Below are 24,022 nucleotides of genomic sequence, written 5' to 3' on the forward strand. Positions count from 1 at the left end.
AAAAGAGGATATTTGCTTAATTTTTATTATGTTTGCTAACTCATAGATAAGATGACATATCTTTCTCTGGGCTAAAGTTGTGTCAGTAACTTGTGAAAAAAGAGGGAAAAAAAGAAACTGTAGAAACTTAGCATAATACAACCCCATTATGTAATATTGCTCTAGGGAGATGTAGTTAATGCATGTCACCTTTGCGTAGCAGATAAAAACCTACCTCAGGAGATATGACAAAAGACTAGAAAGGAAAGCCTCTGAAGGGAGCTGATATAGCATTACAGTATCCAGGAAGAAAAAAATTCTACTAGCCTGCTGCAAAGGCTGAAGACAGGTCATGAATATTTACCTTGGTCACAAGACTACTCTTTCTGAAGTGAACATGATGAAGGGAGAGGGAAAAAAAGAGAGAGAGCTAGAGCATGCTGTGACAGCCCATGTCCTTCTTCTCCTCCCTGGCCCAGCCCACCTGTGCCACACAGGTGACCCAGATCAATTTGGTTTCTGTGGAATGGCCTTGCTACAGAAGCCACACATTGGCAAGACAGCTGGCCTACTTTCTGCCCACTGTGAGGCTGTGCAGTGCCTGTGAAGCTTTTTGCAAGATGTCTCAGTAATAATCTCAATGTACTTCCTCAGTTACATGCAGCAATGCACCATCTGCTGTAGGGCAGGACACAGAGCAATGTGTTCATCTGTTCAGAAGGTCTGTACTAGCTGCTGGAGGCTTGTTAGATTTGAACCAAACAGTAGGAGGGGCAATTAGTGTGTTCAAATCTAGGTTTTGCTCCAACAGGAGCTTTCCAATTCTCACTGTACTTTTAATTCTGAACTATGATTTCTGTGATAGCTTAAGGAAACCTGCAGAGTTCTTTGTTTTAGTTTTCTAATCTCTGTAAAACTAGCTATGCTAACTTATTTCAGTGGATTCATAACATTTGTTTTCATCCTCGCTAAAACTTCCTCAGTGATGGACTGCATCAGAGATATGAAGCCAAAACACACAATTCAAACTTTATATTCTGGATGTGTCTTTATTAATCAAGAGAACTCAAATTCTGCCTTTCTCTTCATTGAGATCATAAAGTAGCTTACTGAAGATTTATTTCTTTTCTTTATGGAGGTCTTTACACACTTTGGGGCACTTTTTACAAATTAAGAGTATTTGTTTGGGTTGTAGTTTAAGAAACAGATTCTCACCACTGTGCTTTTCTGTCATTCATTCTGCCAACAAGCTGAAACAGTTGGCTGCAAATATTTACCATGCAAAGTGCACATTGATGACTGGTAGAACGGTATGGTGGGATAGATTTGGTGGGCTCGTATAGTTGGGTTTAGCATTAAAAGGCAGTAATAATGTGATAGGTTTGGAAGTGTAGGGTCTCACTCTTGTTGGGTCTCACACTGGTACTGCCAACTTTGGGAATATTGGATAATTGAGTTCATAAAATAAAATAAAATAAAATAAAATAAAATAAAATAAAATAATCTCTTATAGTCATGATTCTACAAGTTGCTAGGCATTTGATAGCTTCCTTAATTCTTTGGATACAATTGTTCATAAAGCAAAAGCTCTATAATTTGTAGTGTATCCTGACTTCATCAACGTCTGGAGATGCTCTTGGGTAAATTTCTTGCAGTGTCATAATGCAGAGCTTTTGTAGTTGTTAAAATAAATTGCATTCAATAATAGATGATTTTATATATAGTTTCCTCATGGGAAAAAGGAATGGAGCTTTTAGCTGTTTTACAGTGCCTTGGAGGGAATATTTTTAGTAGATTCAACTTTTTCTTTTCCTGATTCAGAGAATAATAGCCCCACACTTGACAAGTACCAGAGACAAGGATTATTATTATTATTATTTTCCTTTTAAGCATATTATATCTGGCATGTACTTTTCGTTTTCAAGTCATTTAAATTCATAATTTCATATATTTTGACACACATCGTTTATATTACAATCTTTATGAAATTAAAATACAATCCAAACATAACCTATCCCCTCAAAACTTCCTTAAAAGAGAAAGAAGTCCAGACTCCCAGCAGGTGGCAGCCAACTCTAAGTTTTAATGTTGAGATTAGCTCCCTGAAGAGTATCAGTAATAAAATCTAGAGTATAAATGATGTTGAAATAAAAAGTGCTTTAAGAAGCAATTTCAGATGCTTATTGTCCTACCTGTAAGTTTTGAATCTTATAACATTTAGAATTTATTTTTAAAAGAGATGGAAACTTCTCTTGGGTTTTGGTGACAACATTTTTCTTCTTTAACCTTAGAAAGTTTAATACTGTTGTATTATTGAGAACTAATAACTCTATTCTGAGGAAAACATAACCAGTATTTTGTTTGAAAAATGCTCATGTTATAAGTTCAAAAACATATTTCTCAACTTACTGATCATGTAAAATAGGTACTAAAAGAATTACTATTTAACTTTTCAAAAGACTCTAAAATAATAATCTAACATTATTTAAAATATGCTTAGAGAGAAATCTTTATAGATTTTTATTTTATTTTATATGTATATGGCAAGCACACTGACTGAGATAAAGATTGAGTACTATAAGCAAGTTATGTGTTCCTACTATGAGGAAGTTATGTGCAACACATCCAAAAATACGACTGAAAACTGTTTTGCTGTTAATTTATTTGGTCCACTATGCAAAACTCATTTTTCAGTAATACTATCATGACATGTAACAAAAACAAACTGATTATTCAGTACAAAACAAGTATTATATTAGGACAACCACAGAAACAAACAGTCTGTGTCAAAATATATACATCTGGTTAACCCATTATTGAAAGTTGCCAGAAACAACTTGTTTTTGTGGCCAAAATGGATGTTCTATGTGTATGCTATGTCATCAGAAATACTGAAATTTCCCCCTGGGTGACAATGCCAGTCACCCAGTTAAACCTACCCAGTTAAGAGGCTGTTGTCTTGGGCAAGAGAAAAGATTACAGGTGGCCGAGGAGGAACATATTTTCCAGCCTATCCTGAAAAGACTCCTCCTGGATCTGATCAAAAAGTGGCTTTCAATCTTGACTACTTCCTGTCCTTGCCCATATTTCCAGGGCCAAACCCAGGGCATTCAGGGACAGGGAGTCTGAGGTTATTAGAGCTAGTTATGCAAAAGCATGACTTGGGTATACTTGATGAGAGGAAAACCATATGCTTATGCAGGCACTGACTGCAAAATTCTGATTGATTTCTTCAAGTGATTCACTCTTTGCCATCCATCTAGAAGGATGCTGGTACATCATGATGTAAATGTCATTTTTTAACTAGCAAGGTGCATTGTATTTAGTGCCTACTGTGACCCACTCCAGTTTGGAAAGATTCCCTACTGCATAGTCACACCCAAATTTTTGAGCTTTTTACTTGTTCTAGCTTTTCAGCATTATCATATAAAACAAAACCGAATCAATTCTCATGCTTCCAGGACAAAAGTTTTAAGAGGGAGAACATGCCAATGTCCAGTTTGACTATGATCAGAATTAAATCTAGATGCTAGATTTATACTAATTTGTTTAAATCAATCTACAACTAAATCTGCCAAGATAAACTGAAATACTGTTATGGTTATGGCTCTCCAGTTTGGTTCCTATAAATAACTATCAGCTGTGGAGCATTATAGCCTACATCTTATTTAAAGGAGAAAGACAGTTCTGAGGCTGTCCCTATAAAGCTATGGCAGGTAAACAGTCAGAGTCACCTTCTCACATATTTTTCACCACATCTTTTCTATTTGCTTTCTATCAACAACCAAACTGAAAATCTTTCCAGTACTTCCTGGAGTTCTGATGTGATTTAAATTCCTCTTCTTCAAAGGTGTGTTTGGATAGGAGTTTATCTGACCTCAAACATGAATTTACATTACAGCAATTACAATTTGTTTCAATTTGCTATGTTTTTGCATAATCCTACTTAAAATGTCACAAGATCTGAAGGCAGCACAGTAAGAACAATGCATCAGAAGAAAGAGACTAGGAATCTGTGCACTATGTTCTATCCTAATAAGGCACCAGGCTTACTTACATGAATGTTTAAAGATGACTGAGATCACTTTAAAAATTCAAAATCTGAAAAAAATAAATGAGGTTTGTGTTAGCTATTTAAGATTATTTAATACAAAATAGTCTGATGCTACTCCTGCTTATTTGTTACATAGCAGTTATAAATTCTTTTTCTTTTTCCTTTTAGCAATACTTTGCAACACTGTAGCATAAGACAGTGGTTTCTGAGCTGAACGCTGCCCAGATAGTTGTGAAAAAAGGAGAACTGAGCTGCACCTTTAATATAAGCGTCAAATAAATGTTTTATTGTCTTCTGTAAATTATTTGGTATCCTGCCATTCTCAGCATTACAGTTCACATTTAAAACTGAGAAAAATCAAAATATTTTGGTGCTCCTCAAGAAATCAAAATAATTCAAAGTCCCGTGAACATTATTAATGAGCTTGCCTCTCTGTACTTATGTAGATTTATGGTATACAGCTTTTCTGTAATATAGTTCAATCATTTATTTTTTTTCTCCTTTAAATAGTAAGCCATATATTTTTCTATGATTTAGAGCATGAAAACTATCCAAGTCAGTCATAAATTTCTTATGAAATGATACAAGAGTCAGTCTTTGGTTTAAGACTTCAAAATCTAGGAAGTATTTTGACATACAAAGCATCCGATTGCCATTAGATGTCGATTTTTCAAGTGTTACCTTGTGTTAATTCTTTTTTCTACTAACAACCCATGCAATTGGTGCTATTGACTTTATAACAGCGATAAATAAATTAATTTTACACAGAGCCAAGAGGTCAGAACCTCCATGAAATCAATTGAACTCTGTGTGTTTGGTGGGAAGTAGATTCCCAGCAGCTGATCTTTTTAAATTTGAATATCAATCCAAAAAGTGATGTTAAATTCAGAATGTGGAGCAAAAGAGTACATGAGATATAAGGAAACCTGCCAGTGGTAGTAATATGATAGCAAGAACATTTACTAATATGTCAGATTTTCTAAGGAATTTACTAAGGAAAGTCCTAGCATATGTCTGTAAGATATATATAAGGCTGAAACTACAAACTGAGATGTAGAATAATTATTTAATTATCTGTTTTTTAAAAAAAAATCATTACACAAACATAATAGGTTTTCTTGTGTACTAAGGGAAACCTAAATAATGCAGTGATCTAAGAGATATGACATCTGAGGGATGCATTTCAGTGGAGTTTCCTTACCCATATCTTTAGATTAATCCAATACTGAATCATCCATGTAACTTTTTCCTAAAGTTAATTACTTATACCACTACATATAAAGTCTATCAGAGCTTCTGAGATCTGTGAGTAGGCACTTGCACTGAAGACTATATATATATATATATATTTCAAATAGAATAAATATAAAGGATTGTTCTAGATGGGCCTGAGTTAGAAGCTACTTTGTCTTATTGTTGCAAAGGCACGAGGATATAAAACTTTGAAATTTTGAATACACTAATTTATCTCTTCCTTAGTTTGCTTATCACAAATCCAAGGCATAGCTATATGTGATACATCTATCTGCATGAGTACACAGACGTACTTACACAAACACTGCAATGTTGCATAGACTATAAAAATGTCAAGTAACATATTATCTGCAATTGCTTATATGCATTATATTTAGCCTGATTTACCTTTCTTTGCCCTTCTTATTTTTTCCCACATAGATTCCATGTGGCACCCATTTCTCAAATTTAAGTGAACCAAAAGCATGCTTGAATTCCACTTGAGTCTAATAGTTATAAATATATGTATAATTAATACATAATTCATTATAGTATATTTTTTCTGTTTACGGGTAAAATACAATATACACTCTGAAACAAACAGGATTTTTTTTTATTATTTTTTTTATTTTTTTATTTTTTTTTTCTAATTCAGTGTTAGGTCATAATATCCATTCAACTTTTTTGAAAAATGGGTAATTGGCATAAATCGACACAATCCTTAAAGTATTGGTAGTGGTATGTTATGTTTTCAAGTTAAAAGGTTTGGCATGGCAGACTTAGCTGCAAGAAAGACCAGACTACAACTTAGCCATCACAGCAGATAAACTTAGAGAATATGCCTGAGATCTGGGCAGTTCATCTCATAATAATCCACAATTACAAAATGAAGTGTGAACTGTTCCTTCTTATGCTGTCTTTCTCTGGCACTAAGGTGGCATGGTTGTGATGCTTTTCTGCAAGCTTGTCTTGTGGTTCAGGTGAATCTTACTTGCATGTGTTGCCCTGGGTTTATTTATTAATGTAACTGTCCACCTTGTGAGCAATAAAAATAAATAAAACAAATAAAAAGTTGTTGTTCCACTCCTTTGTTCCTATTCTGAAAGAGTAATTCCATTTCATCTATTTATTATTTTTTCAGGCTTGGTATTGGGATGGGAGTGTCTCAGACACACAAGTTCTCAGCCACAATATGGATTCCCAGACAAGGCCAGAGAAGGTAGACAGCAACTGCATTATTTATGAAGCCAGCAGGGTTGCTACTGACATTTCTGCACAAGGGACAGGTTGTATTTGCAGACCAGCTGATGCTTTGAATTCTTTTTAAGCTGTAGGTTTGAGCATGTTTTCAGCCAGCTGCTGGCACGACAAAACAAATCCTGCCATCTCCTCCTCATCCTTACTCTCCTCATACTAGTACAGTGCAGATACTTGGCCCTGCAGTGAGGCAGGCTAGGGAAACGACTCCTAAAAAATCCCCAAACACACCTGGATAGATAATTTAATAGCTTCTTTTCTGAACTGTGTTTACTGTGCACCGAAACATGCACTTCTTTGGTAACATCTGGGAAAGGTCTGGGAGTGGCAGCAGGCCTGTGGCATTTCAGTCTTATGAGGGCTTGAAGAGTTGTTGAATGCAGAGCTTGTGTTTTCAGGATACAGATGTTATAAAATTCACCAAGAGAAAGCTATACCCCCAAGGAAATGACCTGCAGACTTAAAATCCTAGGAGCTAGGCATTCCTGGTCAGTGCAGCTTCTGAACTCTACAGCAGCTATCAAAGTTTATAAAAATTCTGCATTCAGTTCACAGTTTTTCCAAATCATTAGGAAAACATCCTGAATCAGTTGCATGTATTGAATTTAATCACAAATTATCTCTTACCTGAGAGTAGTCAACCCCAATCTCTGAATTTCTTTCTCATTTGTAGCAAGGCCCCAGATGGCTCCTTCAGTACCCAGCTGTGCTGTGCTGGAAGTCACTAATTAATTATCCTTTGTAAAGAACACATCTAGATCAGCCAACACAGTCAAATACAGAGAATTGCAAGCCAGTGCTCATGTACCTCCACAGTCTTGTTTGTGCAATGTACAGTGATTCTAACATGAGCTTAGGCTATATAACCATAATTGCAGTATTAGCACCATTGCTAGCCCTATCAACTTACATGAAAATCTGGAGCAGTGGGGTACTTTCCTATATGCTGTGAGGGACTTGGTTTCATTTTTCAGAGTAGCCAAAAGTTTATACTTGGCAAAAATCCACATTAGTCAATGGCAAATAAGTTTTTAATATTATTTATGCTTGCTCATTGAATTTTAAAAGTGCATTTTTGAAAATTCATTATTTTCATTAAAATATTTTAAAATGCATTTTAAAATTTATTAAACAGGAAAGAAATCAACCACAGTATTCTTGGTAGCAATTATTCAGCATTCTAACAATCATGATAGAAATGTTAATTTCTATTTACCCTTTGTATGCCTAGGCAGTTCTTATTTATTATGTTTAACTAAAATATTAACTGCTGAGAGAACATACAGATTTAGCTTATGACATGGCCTTTTCCCCTAACAAATTCTTCCACATTTTCTTGCTTTTACTAATTTTGATCCTACTTTTCTTGTTCAGAAAAGGAAGAAAGCCTTTTTTTTTTTTTTTCTTTTCTTTTTTCCCCCCATTCTTTGTATTAAACACACGATGAACGAGAATAGTTTATATATAGTTACATACTGAATAGTTTATATCTTTTTTGTAACCACTTTGCAGATTAGAAGCTTTTTTATACATCATGTACTTTCTCAGAATTCTCTTTTCTATTAGAGTCAACTGAGTGAATTGCTCTGCTTGGTACTGAATTTGACCATTGACATTTTTACACAATTTGGTCACTTTGTCAAGAACATTTAGATTTCTTATTCTGTCCTCCAAAGAGCTTGCAAATATTCCTAGCTTGCTGTCACCATAAAATTTAATAAGTGTACTCTCAGTTCTGTGATCCAGGTTGTTAACACTAATCTTATGAACATGTCATGTGGAACAGTGTCAAAAGCCTTATTGATGTCAAGGTATAACATAACTGTGGATTCCCTTTTATCTGCTAGGTCAGTTACCTTGTCAAAGAAAGAAATTGGAATAGTTTTTGACAGGATTCATTCCTGACAGGTCCACACTCACAGAATTTTGTCTCACTGCTTGCTAGATACTCACAAATGGGTTGTTTTATAATCTTATGTTCTTCCTCACACAAAGCCTGGCTGGCTGGAATAGGCTTTTCCACAACTTCCTCCCCTCACCCTTGCTGTTCTTTACAGAGACTGCTGTATTGTCTGAAAGTTGTTAGTGATGTTCGAGCACAGATTTAATAGTAGCTTCAGAGAATAACTAACAGAATATGCACCATGTTAGAGCAAAGTGTGAATCTAACATGCCGCATACATTTGTAAGTCAACAAGTTTGTGGAGTTGTAGGTGGACAATTTATATTTCTTCCTCTCTGATTTCTGTATTTGCTGTTGAACAATGAAAAACTATAAGGCATGGTCCCTATGCCTCCTACTCAGTCCATTTGCCATTGAGTTTGTTTTTTTTGGTCTATCTCCACATCATTCTCACTCTTCAGGTGATCCCTTTTATGTCTACATTCTGAGCAAATATTAGTTACACTGCATAGTAAATAGCAAATTTCTGGAAAGGTACCTCTAGAAAAGAAGCTCAGTGCTTCAATACAAAATATAATCTATCCCCTTTCCATAGCAGCCTCCACAGCCTAGGGTTACATATCACAGATCTTGTTATGCAGTATCTGAAGGGTTTCAAGGCATCAAATTAGTCTTAATACGGAGCAAAAAACTGCCTAAAGAAATTCAATGAAATAATAAAGTGATTTTATCTTACAAGTCTGCATCTGTGAGAACTACAGTCTGTATTTTGTCCTGAGGTTAGTTTACCAGGCTCAGTTATTGAAGTATAAAGAAGCAGTCACTCATCTCTTTCCAGATATTTTGTTGGAGACACTAGACTCTATTAAAAAAAATTGGAATAGTTTTTGAAATAATCTATTGCAGTAGACTCTACTGGCATTTGAGAGTGTGCACCAGATCTAATAGTCCTAAAAACACCAGATATTTAAAATCCATGCAAAACAAAGCTCTGAAAATAGAGAGCATCAAAACATATTGACGCAGAACACTGCTGCCTTACACAAATCAGACTCCCTCCATAAGGTCTGTAAATATTAACTCGTAACACTTTGTCCTCCTCAGGTCACAGCAATCATGTCAAACTGACACTATGGTTTTAGATACCTGTATATCTACTTATGTTATTTGTTATTTCCTACCAGAGCTATATACCTAACTGTGTAAAGCTGTGTAAAAAAAATGATTATTTGGTTGAATGATTAAGGCGGAAAAACAGGTGTGCAAAGGTAAGCTAAGAAAATGGGAGGAAATGCAAAAGTGGAATGTGATCTAAATACTCACAGGAAGCCTCAGAGTCTATGGGTGGATTGTAAAGAACATTAAACAGCTGTCATCTGACAGGCTGTCTAAATGTACTGTTCTAGTTTAACTAGACATGGGAGTATCTCTGTAAACCGCATGATTTATGCTAGGGGAAAACTGTCTTCTCAATCACTATTATACAGTTCCTGGACTTTGTAGAATTATAGGACATTCAAAGGACATAAGTTTCTATATAATCTGTAGTTGATAAAGACAAAATTCCCTGGGCTTCTGCAGATAACACTAAGCTGGCAAAGCCAACTTGCTATCCCTGAGAATACACTAGCAAGATGTCTTACAAAATTTCTTTTTATTGAGGGTTTTGTTGTGAGGCTTTGAAGAGATGTTTATGGTCACAGAGGAACCCGTAATAGACATATTAGAGGCAGCAGATACATGACATGTTTAAAGTATGCAACTATATGCATATTAATACAATATTTAGGGGCAGCATAGGCTACCTTCTTCATTACAGTTCTTTGCAAGATTATTAATAATCTCTGATGGCAAGTGTTAATATGCTCTTAGAATTAGTATTACAATTAATTTTACAATTGTTGAGATTTCTTTATCTCAAAGAAAGCACAAAATTGCTGCAAGTGAAAGAATTTGAGAGTTCTTAAAGTCACAGAAAATGGAATTTTTCAAATAATAGCAAAAGCTGAGACAGACCAAATAGTATCTCATACTCTTTCTGAATCAGCAATCATGCCTGCCTTTGAATTTGAAAAAAATCTCAGTGAAAGAGGACTCTAAATTTAATACATTTGCATTGTCTGATCCTCTGCCTATAAATGAAATTAAAACAATTAAACAAACAGATTAAGAATATACATTGTCTAAGTGTTTATAAAACAAATTATAATAAATGGATAATAAAAGCTAACTTTGTATAAAGAAAGCATGCAATCAAGATACTTCAGAAAATAAAAGTTATTTTTTTCTCATGACTTTTAAGCACAGGAGTGAAGGCCATAAGTAAGGGCAATAACACTGGGGATGTAGACTGCATTTTGGTATTCTGCTCAAAGATCAAATTATGTGGAAAATCATTTGATTTAACATTAATGTGCAACAGCAGATTAATAATAAAATATTAAAAAATATATTCTTTGGACATAAATGTATTTATATAAACTGTATTAATGAAAAAATAACACAAATATATTAATATCATAAATATAAAAACCCATATTTATGCAAGTATGTTGAATTAGAGTTTACTGCAGCTTTAATAATTGATTCCACAAGCCTTTTGTATTGTGAATTAGGGAATTTTATTATGCTACCATGTGTTTTTTTCCAGTTTTTATCTTTATAATGTTTACAATACATCTACCATGGGTGTTAAATTATTCATCTAAGGTTCCTGAAAAGGTTCTTGGCTGTAGAGTAGTTTAACACTTTTAATTGCTTACCAACAGAAACCTGACACTGTGCATCTATCTGGATAATACTATCTTTGTGGTGAAGGTTCTTGTTCGTAATATCATTTATGAAGCACCAGTGCCCTCCACATGTACATACCCTACAGCACCCAAGCTTTTAGAATCTCTTTTAGAATCTCTTTCCCACTTGAGAGCAGTAACCACATATGCCTTCAGATGCTGCAGTGGTGGATTTGTTCATTGTGATGTCTTTTTTTTTTTTTTTTTTTTTTTGCAGCGGCATCTGGTAGCCACCCTGGGTCTTCCTTGTCACATTTGTCTTGAACAGAAATCCCAGCTTGATTCTTTGCCTAAACTTTATATTGACTGATCCTTTTAATTGGATATGAGGAGTTATTTTCTACCTTTTTAATTTTTTATTATTTTTTTCCTTTCTGCAATAAATATAAAGAACTCAACAGAAGTAAAACTGAAAATCAGCAACTTTGATCTCTTTTAACTCTCCAAACCAAAGTTTCCATAAGAGATAAAGGGAAATACCTTGACTTGAAGCCCTATATTTGGTAGTTGTGAAAAGCAGATATCATGTATAATTTAGAAAAAAAAAATAAAATAAAGAAAACATAATAGACAGCAAGCTATAGAATGTAGACATTATAAAGTGCAGAGAATTGGCTCTCAAAAACCATAAATCAAATACAATCATTTAAACAGAGAAACGACTATAACTTCTGAAGAGTCCTGAAAGAAGATATATTACTGTGTTCCACTTTATAAGGGAAATACAAATAATAATAATAAAAAAAGCACTAACAGCCTAAATAAAGTACTATCTGGCTTCTGTTTCTAAGGGAAACAAGAACAAATTGCTGAAATACGATGCTATAGAGGTCACTTTCTTTTCAGGGAAAAGTAAGAATGATCTGCTATTAGAACAATCTTCCTAGATCTTGTATTTCTTTAACTTGGATGATCTGAAAGATTTTTTTGGTCAAGACCAAACAAATTCTCGGGTTCTGACATATAATGTGAGATTTTAATAGTCTGAGGTACATAAATCCTAACTGGTAGATTTAAAAAAGGCTTAATCTTTCTGCACCTGTATAGTTTGAAAGTAGAATGTAGCAGGAGAGGTGGAAAATATAAAACAGCTTACCCTCCCAACTTAGAAAGCCTTTAAGTTTAACTATGGGCAAAATCCGTCTGACACTGCGCACATGTGTCCTGAATGTGTTCAGGACATGGTCATGGTTATGCCATGAAGGAAAAGTGACTTGGCATAGGCAAAATTATAGAAGTCTTGCGCACTCTTCTCCTCACAGTTACAGAAGCTGGTCTGCTTTCCATCTCCTGGCATTAAATTTACAGACAAGGGGGACAACATTCTGCTTTCTAGCATAATTTCTTAGTTTCACTGCTGCACATTAGACCTACTTACACTATAAGATAGGTTTCTTTAATGGTCTTGTATGACACTCCTTTGCTAATTCTTGGTTTGAAAAGATGAGTGAGATAAAAAAAGCTTTCCTTCTTCTATTTCCCGGCAGGTAATTTTCTACACTTTTATTTTGTCCTCTTTCTGTTTGTGGCATTAAACGTCTTTTGGCACGGTCATGTGTTATACAGACTGAAATAGGATTTGGAAGCTGCAGTCACTCGGGCATTCATCTGCTTGCAGTAGAAATAAATGCTTTACTGTATGTCCCCCTGGAAGTACATCTGATCCAGCACCACTCTTTCATATAATAAATCTTAGAAATGTGAACTTAAAATTGTCTGTGAGCACAAAAGTAACTCTCAAGAGCTATTTCATTTATGGAAGAAATCTAAAAGCATATTAAACTAGCTATATTTCACATAATCCAATGTGCACATTTTAATACAATCTAGGGTAATGGCTTCTCACAGTAAGTGTATCTGAAGAAAAAAAATAACTTTATAAATAACAATTATTATATTTATTATATTGTTATTGCATTTATTATATATTAATTTTTATAAAGAAGTGCTCCAAATTAGTAAAATAATTTCCATAATCCATAAATGTAAAAGGATCTCTCTCAGAATATATTTTACTTTGTCATCTCTCTGTACCTAATGAAATGTTTAAAGAACAAGACTTAAACATTATGCTTATTTCTGCTTCCCCACCCCACCCCCCACCCAGATTATTAGGAAAGAATTTAAATAAGATTTAAGATAACAGTAGCAGTAAAAACTGTCTACACAATTCACAGCTCGTCATAACTATGTAAATTGATATTAGCCATTAACACAGTCCAATTCTTTGAAATTCTATACAGATAAAAATGGGTACAAAATCTGCCTTGCTGCAGAAAAAAAAGCCCCATAAGTTTTATGTGAAAACATTATGTCTTTATACCTCAAATATTTTTATATGATTACTCATATAACATGAAATTTAGAATGCTACTTTCAGCCTCACATCTCTTTTAAGGCTGTAGCCGACGAGCTGTCCAAGGCTTTCATTTCATATGATTATGAGGAAAGAAAAGGAAGAAAATATGGCCTAATAATCTCTATATATGGTTTAACATATATATATAGTTTAATTAGGTATTCTGTAAATGAAATTATAATAATTTGAATATCTTTGATTTGTAGCAAATGGCTGAAATTCATGTCTTATCAGTAGTATGCTGTTTAAATGTACCCATGAGGTACATCCATGTTGTTATACTGTTTTAATATCATATTTTGTTCACAAATCTGAAAACTAAAAGTTAAGCTGACTTCCATTAAAAATCTATTATTGATTCTATTCATCTTCTACATAAATATTCAGAATAAATTATGAATCAGGAATATTAATGTTAAAATTTAATTAGAAAAATACTGAATAATTTTATTTCTCTTTCCGTGTTTCTGCTTTTCCATTAGTTAGATCAGAAGTGTTACCTGAAATCTGCCACTGTGAAGAATGCAGATTTTGTTGAAAACAAACAACTTTGATTCCCAAATAATAGACCACTGCGAAACTCTTTTCTTGTACAGAAATATATTAAAGAATAAATTTCTGTAATCTAGACAAGATTTCTCTGATTGATATTGTACATTTTCCAGTTGTGATCATGATGTATTAAAAAGGCAATAGGTTTAACAAATTATTCAACAAGAACTGCAGAGAGAATATTTAATTATAATTGATATTCATACAAGTCACAATGAAAATGCTTTAGTGATAAAAATGGATTAGAAATACAGGAGGCTGGCCCTATCAACAAGCCTCCTTATTCTTTCAATTGCTCCTAGCTCTACACTGAACTGTAGAATCTGTACAAAGTGATAAATTACAAACAGTACTGGGACAAACATTAGAATTACAAACTAAAAACATTATTGTTCTGATAACAAATTTTCCCACCAGTATTTACAATTTTGATGTATCGTTACTTCTGTAGACTATTCCTGTCCTTTAAAATGTCCTGGCAAAAAAGACATTAAAGATACAAGCCAGACAGGAGGACTTAACCATATTTTAGTCCATTTATATAAAAACAACCTTTATTCCTGTCTCCAAAGTTCTTTGAAAGCACTGGATTTCTGATTTTAAAATTACTTTTATCTTTTATCTGAATTTCATCATGTTTTGCTTCCTCCCATGTATACCTCTTGTATTTCGCACAGGTTATTCACCTTTACTGAACTATTATTTCCCTTGCAAATCTACACCACTTCATGTCACAAATGAATTAGTTATATTGCTGCAGTTGTTCTCTGGCATAATTCTTCACTGTATCGACAGAAAAGCCAATGTAGTGTATTCTCTGTCATAATCTGTCAGCATTTTGCTTGCTGTCATATAGACTTACTTGGGAGAAAACTTTTTGAAGAAATTCAATCTTACATGAATTTGTGTGTCTGTGCACACAAAATGTAGGAAGCTTTTTGGTCTGCAAACCAAGATTTAAATTCAAGATGGAGAAACATTAAGAAAAAAAGTCTTTCAGATGATATGTTCTATAAAATTGAAAATACTCAGTATTTGTCCTGGATCTGCAACTATTACACTGTTTGCCTGTTGCAAACCCACATGACACATTATGCCAGATTCTATCTGCTCTCACTTCTGGACAGTTTTCTTAAAGTACAGTAAGTTTCTTCCCTAAAAATACAAATAAACAAAAAACAAAACAAAAAACCCCACTGTGGTTGATATTTAACAGATCATTCATTGACATTGCATAAAATACTTATGACATGAAAATCTATGAAAGATGATCATGTGACTTTTCTTAAAATGAAGCAGCCTAATCAAAATTAAAAGTTAAAATATTTATTGTTGGAATCTTTAAAATGCTTTTAAATGCTCTTTTTATTTGAACATGTAATGCAAATAAGCACATTAACTAATAGCAAGGAGTGGTTCAAGTTATTGCAGCCAAATCAGCTGAATAAAAACATTTATTCTTTCATTCTATGTTGCACAACTGTTGTTTATCTACCTGCTTTAAAAAAGTAACTGAGTTTCTCAACTAATCTATCCACTGTCATTGACTGTCTCCACAAATATCTTCTAACATTTATTATTATAAGCAGTAGTAGCATTAATGTTAAATAAAATGTAATCTTACTCAAAACAAGCCCTATGTTAATAATATTCAGTTATGTGTGTACCCTTTACATATTCCTAAAGGATTTCTTTCTTTGTCCTTTTAAATGCTGGACATCAAAGTATAGCAGCTTAATTTCACTTTGGCATTCCCCTTGCACAATCATCAAGCATACTGCAAAGTAAATATAATAAATAGCTTTTCATTTTGAACAATGGACAAGCTAGAGAAAAGCTGTTTCTCTTTTTAGACATACATAAATATAAATGCCAACTTCCTCAAAAAATACTCATTAAATAATCAAGTCTCTATACAATAAATACAATAAATTCGTAAATATGCTCCTTGAAAATGGTAGACCTAAACCTTGTACTTAAATCTTGCTTGAACAAGGGCTGCAGACTGAGTTTTGGTCTTTGACTCTAATCAGACCTTTATTACATCCTGAGGACCAGGCAATTTTTAGCCTACAGGTTTGTCATCACTGTCTTTGGAAGACAGACCTGCCCTTGATCCACTGTCCCTTCCATCTGGCTGGATGCCCGCCAACTCCAACCCAAAAGCACTTTGCTCTCAGCAGAGATTATGGTATTAGCTCATGCATGCTGCCTTTGGATCAGCATTGGTGTTTGTTTATTTACCTTTGAGACCAGAAGGAGCAAGTGCAAGTCAGTCTCCAAAGATCATGTAAAAAAATCTGTAAGTTTCTGCAAAGGTTGTACTTCCAGCCTGAAAGAGAAATTCGGAAAGCAAATATTCTGGAGGAAACAGTGCTTATTTGAGATGGAATGCATATTGTCTGGCTTTGCTTATTCATGGATGCTTATACATATTTTCAACAGAAAATGAACACTGAGTTTTGAAAGGAGCTCATTTTGTCCCTTTGGAATATGAAGCACTTAAATATTGTGCTTGTTTTATCATCAAGCTGTCAGGCATGATGTTCAGAAATACCTACTGCAACCTATATCATTGCACTTCGCTAGTCAAGATGCAGCCCTGAGGGGACCACCACTGTAGTTAAGAAGTATTATAAAAAGTGGTGTTTAGTAGGAGATCATCAAGTATCTCCTTAAAAGCAGCAATGGGGCATCTACCAAAGAGCTTTCTGGGAATATCTAATACAAGACTATTTTGCTGTCTAATTATGCCAGTATTACACCCAAACTGCTGATTTTATTTTCAGTTATATTACAATGGTATAGAATAAAAAAAAATCCCAACCAAGAATAAATTTAGCTCACATAGGTAGGAACAACCTCAGTCTTTGTTTAGCATATTAACCAGTTTATTCTCTCCCCAGTTACTACGGAATACTAACAAAAAATATTTAATATAGTAAACATTCCAGGAGGGGAAAAAAGAAACAACAACAACAACAACAAAAGGAAAAGAAAAAAAAAAAGGACCAAAAACCTCCAAAACATTTTTACTAAAAATATACAGGTAGCTATGTCTCATTCTCTTAAGAAAATATATTTAATCATTATTATACAATAGTCATTAAGAAAAAAACCTGACATTCTAAAAGAAAAATAGAAAGACATCCAAATTCTCATTCACCACTGGTTTAAGCAGAATCACCATAGAATGGCTTAGGTTGGAAGAGACCTTGAAGATCATCTGGTTCCAACCCCTGACTGCTACCCACCAGCTCAGGCTTCCCAGGGCCCCATCCAACCTGGCCTTGAAAGCCACCTGGGATGGGGCATCCATAGCTTCTGTGGGCAGCCTGCAACCACACCTTGCCCTCCTCTGAGTGCAGAATTTCTTCCTAACATCTAATCTAAATTTTCTTTACCTTAGTTTAAAACCACTGTCCCTTGCTTTATCACTATTAGACCATGTAAAGAGTCACTTTTCCTCCTCTTTAGAAACTCCCTTTAAGAACTGGAAGACTGCAATGCAGTCCCTTCAAGCCCTTCTCCAAGCTGAACAAGCTCACCTCCTTCTGCCTTTCTTTGTAAGAGGTGTTTCATCTCTCTGATCGCCTTTGTGGCTCTCCTCTGGACCTGCTCCAACATCACCACATCTTTCTTTTGCTGGATGCAGTACTCCAGATGGGGCTTTAGAAGACTGGTGTACAGGGGGATAAGAGTCACGGAGGCAGATAGGATCAGCTGAACTACAACAACAAACAATTTAAATGAAAAATATATAGACAAATCTATGAACAGATAATAAATGGAATTCATAGCCATTTGAACAAGGGAGCATGAGGGGAATAACCTTTATTAAGAGGCATGTTCAAGTATTCTCCTTAAATTGCATTTTCCCTTTCACTGTTGGAGGCAGAACAGCAAAGGCAATGGACTACCAGCCTTGCCAATAGAGATTTTATAAAATTATGATTTGGCATTGGTTTCAGATTCTGCATAGAATGTGCAAGAACAACCTTTAGCTCAGGACAAGGTCTGGGCGGCTCACTGTGGCAAAGCTGTCACTGGTGATGGAAGGAAGGAACACAAAACAGGCTGCTCCTGGAACCAGGCCAATGTTGAATGCTAAAATTCACCACAGTAAGTGCTTTTTGTTGTGCAGCAACAGTCTGCAATCATGTTCTCCGTGAAAATACCAAATGATATTACAGTAATTTGTTAAAATGTTTTGCTCCTTCCAGCAGGTTCAGACACAAATAGATGTGTGACTCCTGTGTGTGCTCGTGTGTGAAGTTGGAGCTTTATCATAATTTTATAAATTATAAGCATCTGCAACAGTAATAAGCCAATCTAATGCTGAAACAAAACTAGAGGGAACATGTGCCCTTTCTTTTCCTTTGTCCATTTGAAACTCATTAAATTAAACCTCTAATTTTAAAAGATGCCTTGCAGCATTACTGATAATGCCAGGTGCTCTGACACTGTGGATATGTTAGGGTATTGTGACACATTTATATAAAGAATTGAAAGTAAAAAGAGGAATTTTTCCACAGAACCTACTTTGACTGCTGTTTAGCATAGCATCTGCTTTGTACAGTACACCACTCTCTAGCTAGCTGTGAACAAGGTAGTCTGCAAATCTAGTAGCAGTACAGATAACTTAGCTCCAAGCTTTACCTACTAATTAGCTTTGCTTTCAAAGTTTTCCCAGTAGGGCTAATTAGTCTCTATTCTTTCATCTCCCATGTAAACCAGCATGGTTCTCCCAGAGGCCACAGCAGAGTGGACATTCAGGGAAGAAGTGGCTGTTGGGTGACCTTGGCAGATTCTTCTGCTCTTTTAAGTAGATTGTCAAAGTCAGCCTTACACTATATGGCCAGCCTCTATTTCTGCCTAATTTTCTCTTTCCCTTTTTGTTTATTTGTTTGTTTTTCCTTTAGAGTAATTTGCAATTAATAACTGTTCCTGTGGACTGCAAAGGTGAAAAATCTTATGATAGCAATTGTCAGTATTATGATACCCATACTCAGTGAAGTTCTGCCGTACTGCATGTCTCTTCTGTGCACTGGAATAAAATAGAAATGAAACCATGTTGAAATATGTTAGCTTACAATTTTGTAGAAAACTCTGTCAAACTATTATGCAACTCCATTAATTGTTGATGTATTTCCTGCTTGTTTGTTTTTATTTTTCTTTTAATTATTTTTTTGGGGGGTGGGGGCGGGGTAGGATATATTGTTTCCAATCAAAATTCATCACGACATTATTACATTTTATTTTATTTTATTTAGCTAGGATCATATACTGGTTTGTAAAACAATTTGTTCTTTAAAAGTAAGCACATATGGCCTTGAAGGTTATACTCAATTTAACTTTACAGTCAAGTTAGCATTATGTCCTATAATGAAACAGTTTAGCCAGTGAATCAAGTTTCTGAGGCTTTTCAAGGACTGGCATATTATTTCAATTTAAACAGTCAAAATAAAAATAATCAGACAAAATAAAAACTAGAGCATTCAACATACAAATACTTAGTTCGCTTTGGTCTTACTATGATTACACATCTCCTTTATTTTTGGCATAATATGTTAAACTTATTTCTGAGATACGCTGGGTAACAAACTCAAACAAACCCTAGGCGAAAGGATTCCAAATATAACACAGAGATATGGTCCAGGGTGTCTGCCTAGGCCACAGATTATCAGGTTCAATGGGAACTTACTGCAAAAGCACTGAACCTCCCAGGTCCATGAATCCTTGTCCTTTCAAAGAGCTGAGCACATGCAGGGAGTGACATGGAGGCACATCCTGTTATGAATACAGGAACAAGGATAGGAGGCAGTTGTCACAGTATATTGTCAATGCACCTATTGGGCAACTGGAAATACCATACAGTGATTAGTTGTTGAGTTACAGCGATTCATTTATCCAGGGTTTACAGTGGGTCTATGAAATGCTCAAGAATAATTTTCTTGCATTCAACAATAACATAGTAGACTCTCAGATAATATACAGTTTTGAAATATATAGTTATAAATATATAAATATATAGAAGTATAGTTGTTTTTACAATACAGGAAACGAATGCAAGCAGCATTACAGAAACAGGCTCTGTGATGTCTGTGGAAGTTTTCTGGCTCCTTTTTTTTTTCCTCAAAAATAATTTAAACCTGTCTGTATTTTAAAAAATAGATTGAATCCTTTTTTGAAAGAGGCAGTATATTACCAAAGCTGAGCTGTTTTCCTATTTCTGTGTGCCCTTGAAGCTATCACAATGCCTCAGTAATCTCAAAAATAAACATTATTTATCTACTTCACTGAAAAGAAGATCTGGAAAATTCTGACAGGTTATCCAGTGCATGAGCAATGAAGCAACAGGTATAAAACCAGCTGCTCAAGACAATAAAATTCTCACATACAGTACTTGTTGTTGTATTAGGTACTGTATATAAGTGTTAAATTAAACATTATCTACTTTGAAATTGAGAGCACAGCTCAATTTTAAAACTCTTATTATTTAACACAGTTTCATATTTTTGTCTTTCAGACCTCAAGGCAATCTACATGTAAGCATTGTATTTGTGACATGCATTTATCGTGCTATAACTAACAAAAGTTAGCTCTGCAACTGTTGTAAGAATAATATGGTACAACACTCAGAGCTTCCTACTGATGAAAACAAATAAAAAAAAATAGGATTCTATTCCTGCAATTCATTTCTAGACAGAACAAGTGCTATATTTTAAAACCTGCAGTTTCTTTATATAGCATGTTATCAGCTTTAGTAGAATTCATTTTTTGAAGGTAAGTAATAATATACTACTACTGCTACCTTCAAACAATAACTCTGAGACAAACCTCCTGGATGAAAACTTCATATCTTTGATCCTGAATTTTCTTTCCTTAATAAAAATCCCCAAATCTTTCAACTATGATTTTTTTGGCATTTGCATCATGAGGTACAGAGGTTTTAGATGAGCAGGGAACAACAGTGCATAAAGTACATTAACAGTTTGCTATAAAAACTGCTGATGTAGTTTAAGGTTTCACAGTAAAAAAATTAACCATACCCATTTGATGCTAGAGTCATTATAAAAGGCTCTGTATAATGTATAATTATACATGCATATGTACATTGTGTAATGTAATACCTGTCATCCATCTGTGAGAAAGATGTATTCACATTGAGATATAAGGATTCATTACACAGAATTGGTTAGGCAGGGCCCGTAGGGGTTGTTTAACCTATTAAAAATCAAAATAAGATGGAAATTAAAGGTATAAGTCAGAAAAAGATTGATGTTTAGGAAATATATTGAGAAAAAAAAATGCAACTGATAATAAAATGAGAATGAATAAAAGACATTGCACAGTGCAAAAGTAAGTGGATTTCTGATATAGTTTTGCAGTTGAAGTAATGATAAAACAATCATAGTTTTAAACTGAAGTTTTAAGCAAACGTTGAATTTTTAATGTGAGAGATGATGTAACTTGCCTATCCATATACCTGTGAGACGATTCTGTCACAAAATTCTCACTTCTGCCTCTGTAGGTGTTGAATTGAATCACCAGATGTTTTCAGACAACATTCTTCTAGTCCTGGATAAATTCCTTAATAGAGAGTTATAGAACCAGTTATTTCCAATCAAATAAGTTATCCTGTCCACTGTCAGCAATATTAGATTATTTCTGCAGCAACTGCAACAATTTCTTACTGGTGGTGGTGGTGGGGGGGGGAACTTAGTGAGTATTCACATGGCGTGAACAGTGTTGTCATAAACAAGTAGCCTTATCTGTACACATGAACAAAAGAGGATCTCTGCTGCAGAAGATCTTGATAAGTTGTTTGGTCACTGTATTGTTTAAGAAAAATAATGCAACAGAATTCTGCCAGCAGATACTGCTTACCAGCTGAAACTGGCAGAGAAAGAAATGTATATTTTATAGGAGAGTCAGTTTGAGCTCTGACGTTTATTTGATCTTTGGCTTTGGTTTTCTACAAAGCAGTTGTGTACAAGCAAAGAACAGACAGCTTCAGTGTTGTAAAAGTAAAGTACAAACCAAGTTTTGCTGGCTACAGAAAGGTTTTGCTTGTTAACGTCATTTCAAAGGGAATAGAACTCCAATAATTTTTGTGTAGTGCTAATTGAAGACTACTCTCTTAGGCTTCTGTACTCTTTCAAAACTCAGATTATGGTTTGAAGCTTTCAAATTTCCCGAGTTTCTTCATCATTAAACATCTGGTTATGCATTATATTTAATACCATTAAGACTTCATACACTATGTTTTCCTCTCAGAAGTGTATTTCAGAGAATTACTGTCTATATTTTCTAGTCTTATATTTTGTCTTTTTCCCCCTCTTCAACGTTACAAATACACAAATGTATAAAATGTTTTTTAAGGGTTAGTAGTGTTATTAGAAACATAGGGCTGTATATTCCCAGCATGTTAGCAATGGTGTTATTATTATTTTAATATCATACACACGTTTTTCAAGATTTTTTTCATTTTAAAATCATTTTCTTTCTTTGATGCTGTTGATCCATTTGTCTAATGTTTTGTTCAGAAACCATTTTCAGCCTTCTTAACCAGACTGATATCTCCAAGACCAAAATCACAGAAGGGTCATGATTTAAGCCACAAAATATTTCTTGGCATTTCTGTTGAACATAGACAATCAGCTTGATAAAACTGAAAATTCAGGGATGGAACAGCCTTAACAATTTCCTACTCTGTTTATTGCAAATAAGTCACTATTCTTACTTTCACCATACAAAAATATAGAAGATGAGTCTGTAACTTAAATTTTTAACCTTATCTTTTCTTGCTTTCACCCTGTCCTATTTATTTATTATGTAGTGACTATTGTCTTTCAGCTTGTTTTACAGCGTCCATGAAGTATTTTTGTAACTGTTAGTTAACACATCTTCCAGAACGTAGAAAAGAATATTAATGCACCAGAACACCATGTCCTATGGCAGTACTTTGGTTTACATGCAAGACATAAATCAAATAGAAGTTTTCAACTACATTATAACAGTGCAGTTGCAGTTTATGTTTTCATTAACAGGTTTTCAAATAACTTTGTACCCGCTGACAACAGCTTTCTGAATGTTTAGACAAGCATGGTTTCATTAAAACACTAAATACAAAACACGTAAAAGAAAACTGTTAAGCTTCAGATATCAACAGATGAAAAAAAGGGTTAAAACTATGCTGAGATTTAACTAAGATAATCAGCTCAGATTAGAATTTTAGCATTTCAGTCAAGAAACAGCCAAAACTCAAGCAAAATCTCTGATCTGTAGAATAATGAAATTGTTTGCTCCTCTCATAAGAAAAACTTGGTGGAGTTATTATTTTTCTGTGGAGAAAGTGAGGGTTGTGTTAGGGAATGGTGGAAGAACAGATGGGAAGTGTGTAGAGACCTTCATATTTTAAATTATAGAATCCTGGTAGTAAGTAGACATTTATTCCAAACTCTAGTATAATATTCTAGAAATTCTGAAAGAGAAAATAAATTGCTCACCTTGGCACCCACAGAAATCCAAGATGTTTTATGTGCATAGAGATTTGATCTAAAAGAAGAGGATGGATAAAATACAGTTCCTACCTCATATCAATTTTGATTAAATTGTAAAAATTATTGCAGCTTTCTTGGAGACAAAAATTTCATTCCTGTATAAAAACTGATTATAATAATCTTCTCATATATAGTTGCTTAAATCAACTAACTCTGAGTTCTACACTATGCTAAAAATTGGATAACCCTACATTATTTACTTGAAGCATATATATCCATTGCCATATTTGATAATAGATATTGCCATTATTTTTCATGCATACATATAATTTATTATGTTGATTTCAACTAAATAGAGATCAATTTCAGAATGTGGCAACTATAAAT

The 24,022-nt window shown here is 34.2% G+C and overlaps 1 long non-coding RNA gene across 2 annotated transcripts; it reads right to left on the reverse strand.

Annotated features, from left to right (window-relative positions):
• Window positions 1-18,993: 18,993 nt before the first annotated feature.
• Window positions 18,994-21,724, reverse strand: LOC140250899 (uncharacterized). 2 transcript variants are annotated; one of them, XR_011903324.1, is made up of 4 exons: window positions 21,619-21,724; window positions 21,263-21,356; window positions 19,834-19,919; window positions 18,994-19,176 (listed from the first exon to the last, which is right to left on the reverse strand). It is a non-coding gene; the product is annotated as an uncharacterized lncRNA (long non-coding RNA). The 2 variants fall into 2 exon arrangements; XR_011903323.1 differs by having other exon boundaries at window positions 19,834-19,989.
• Between the last annotated feature and the right edge of the window lie 2,298 nt (window positions 21,725-24,022).

Source organism: Excalfactoria chinensis, chromosome 4, assembly GCF_039878825.1.
Source record: "Excalfactoria chinensis isolate bCotChi1 chromosome 4, bCotChi1.hap2, whole genome shotgun sequence".
Classification (NCBI taxonomy): domain Eukaryota; kingdom Metazoa; phylum Chordata; class Aves; order Galliformes; family Phasianidae; genus Excalfactoria; species Excalfactoria chinensis.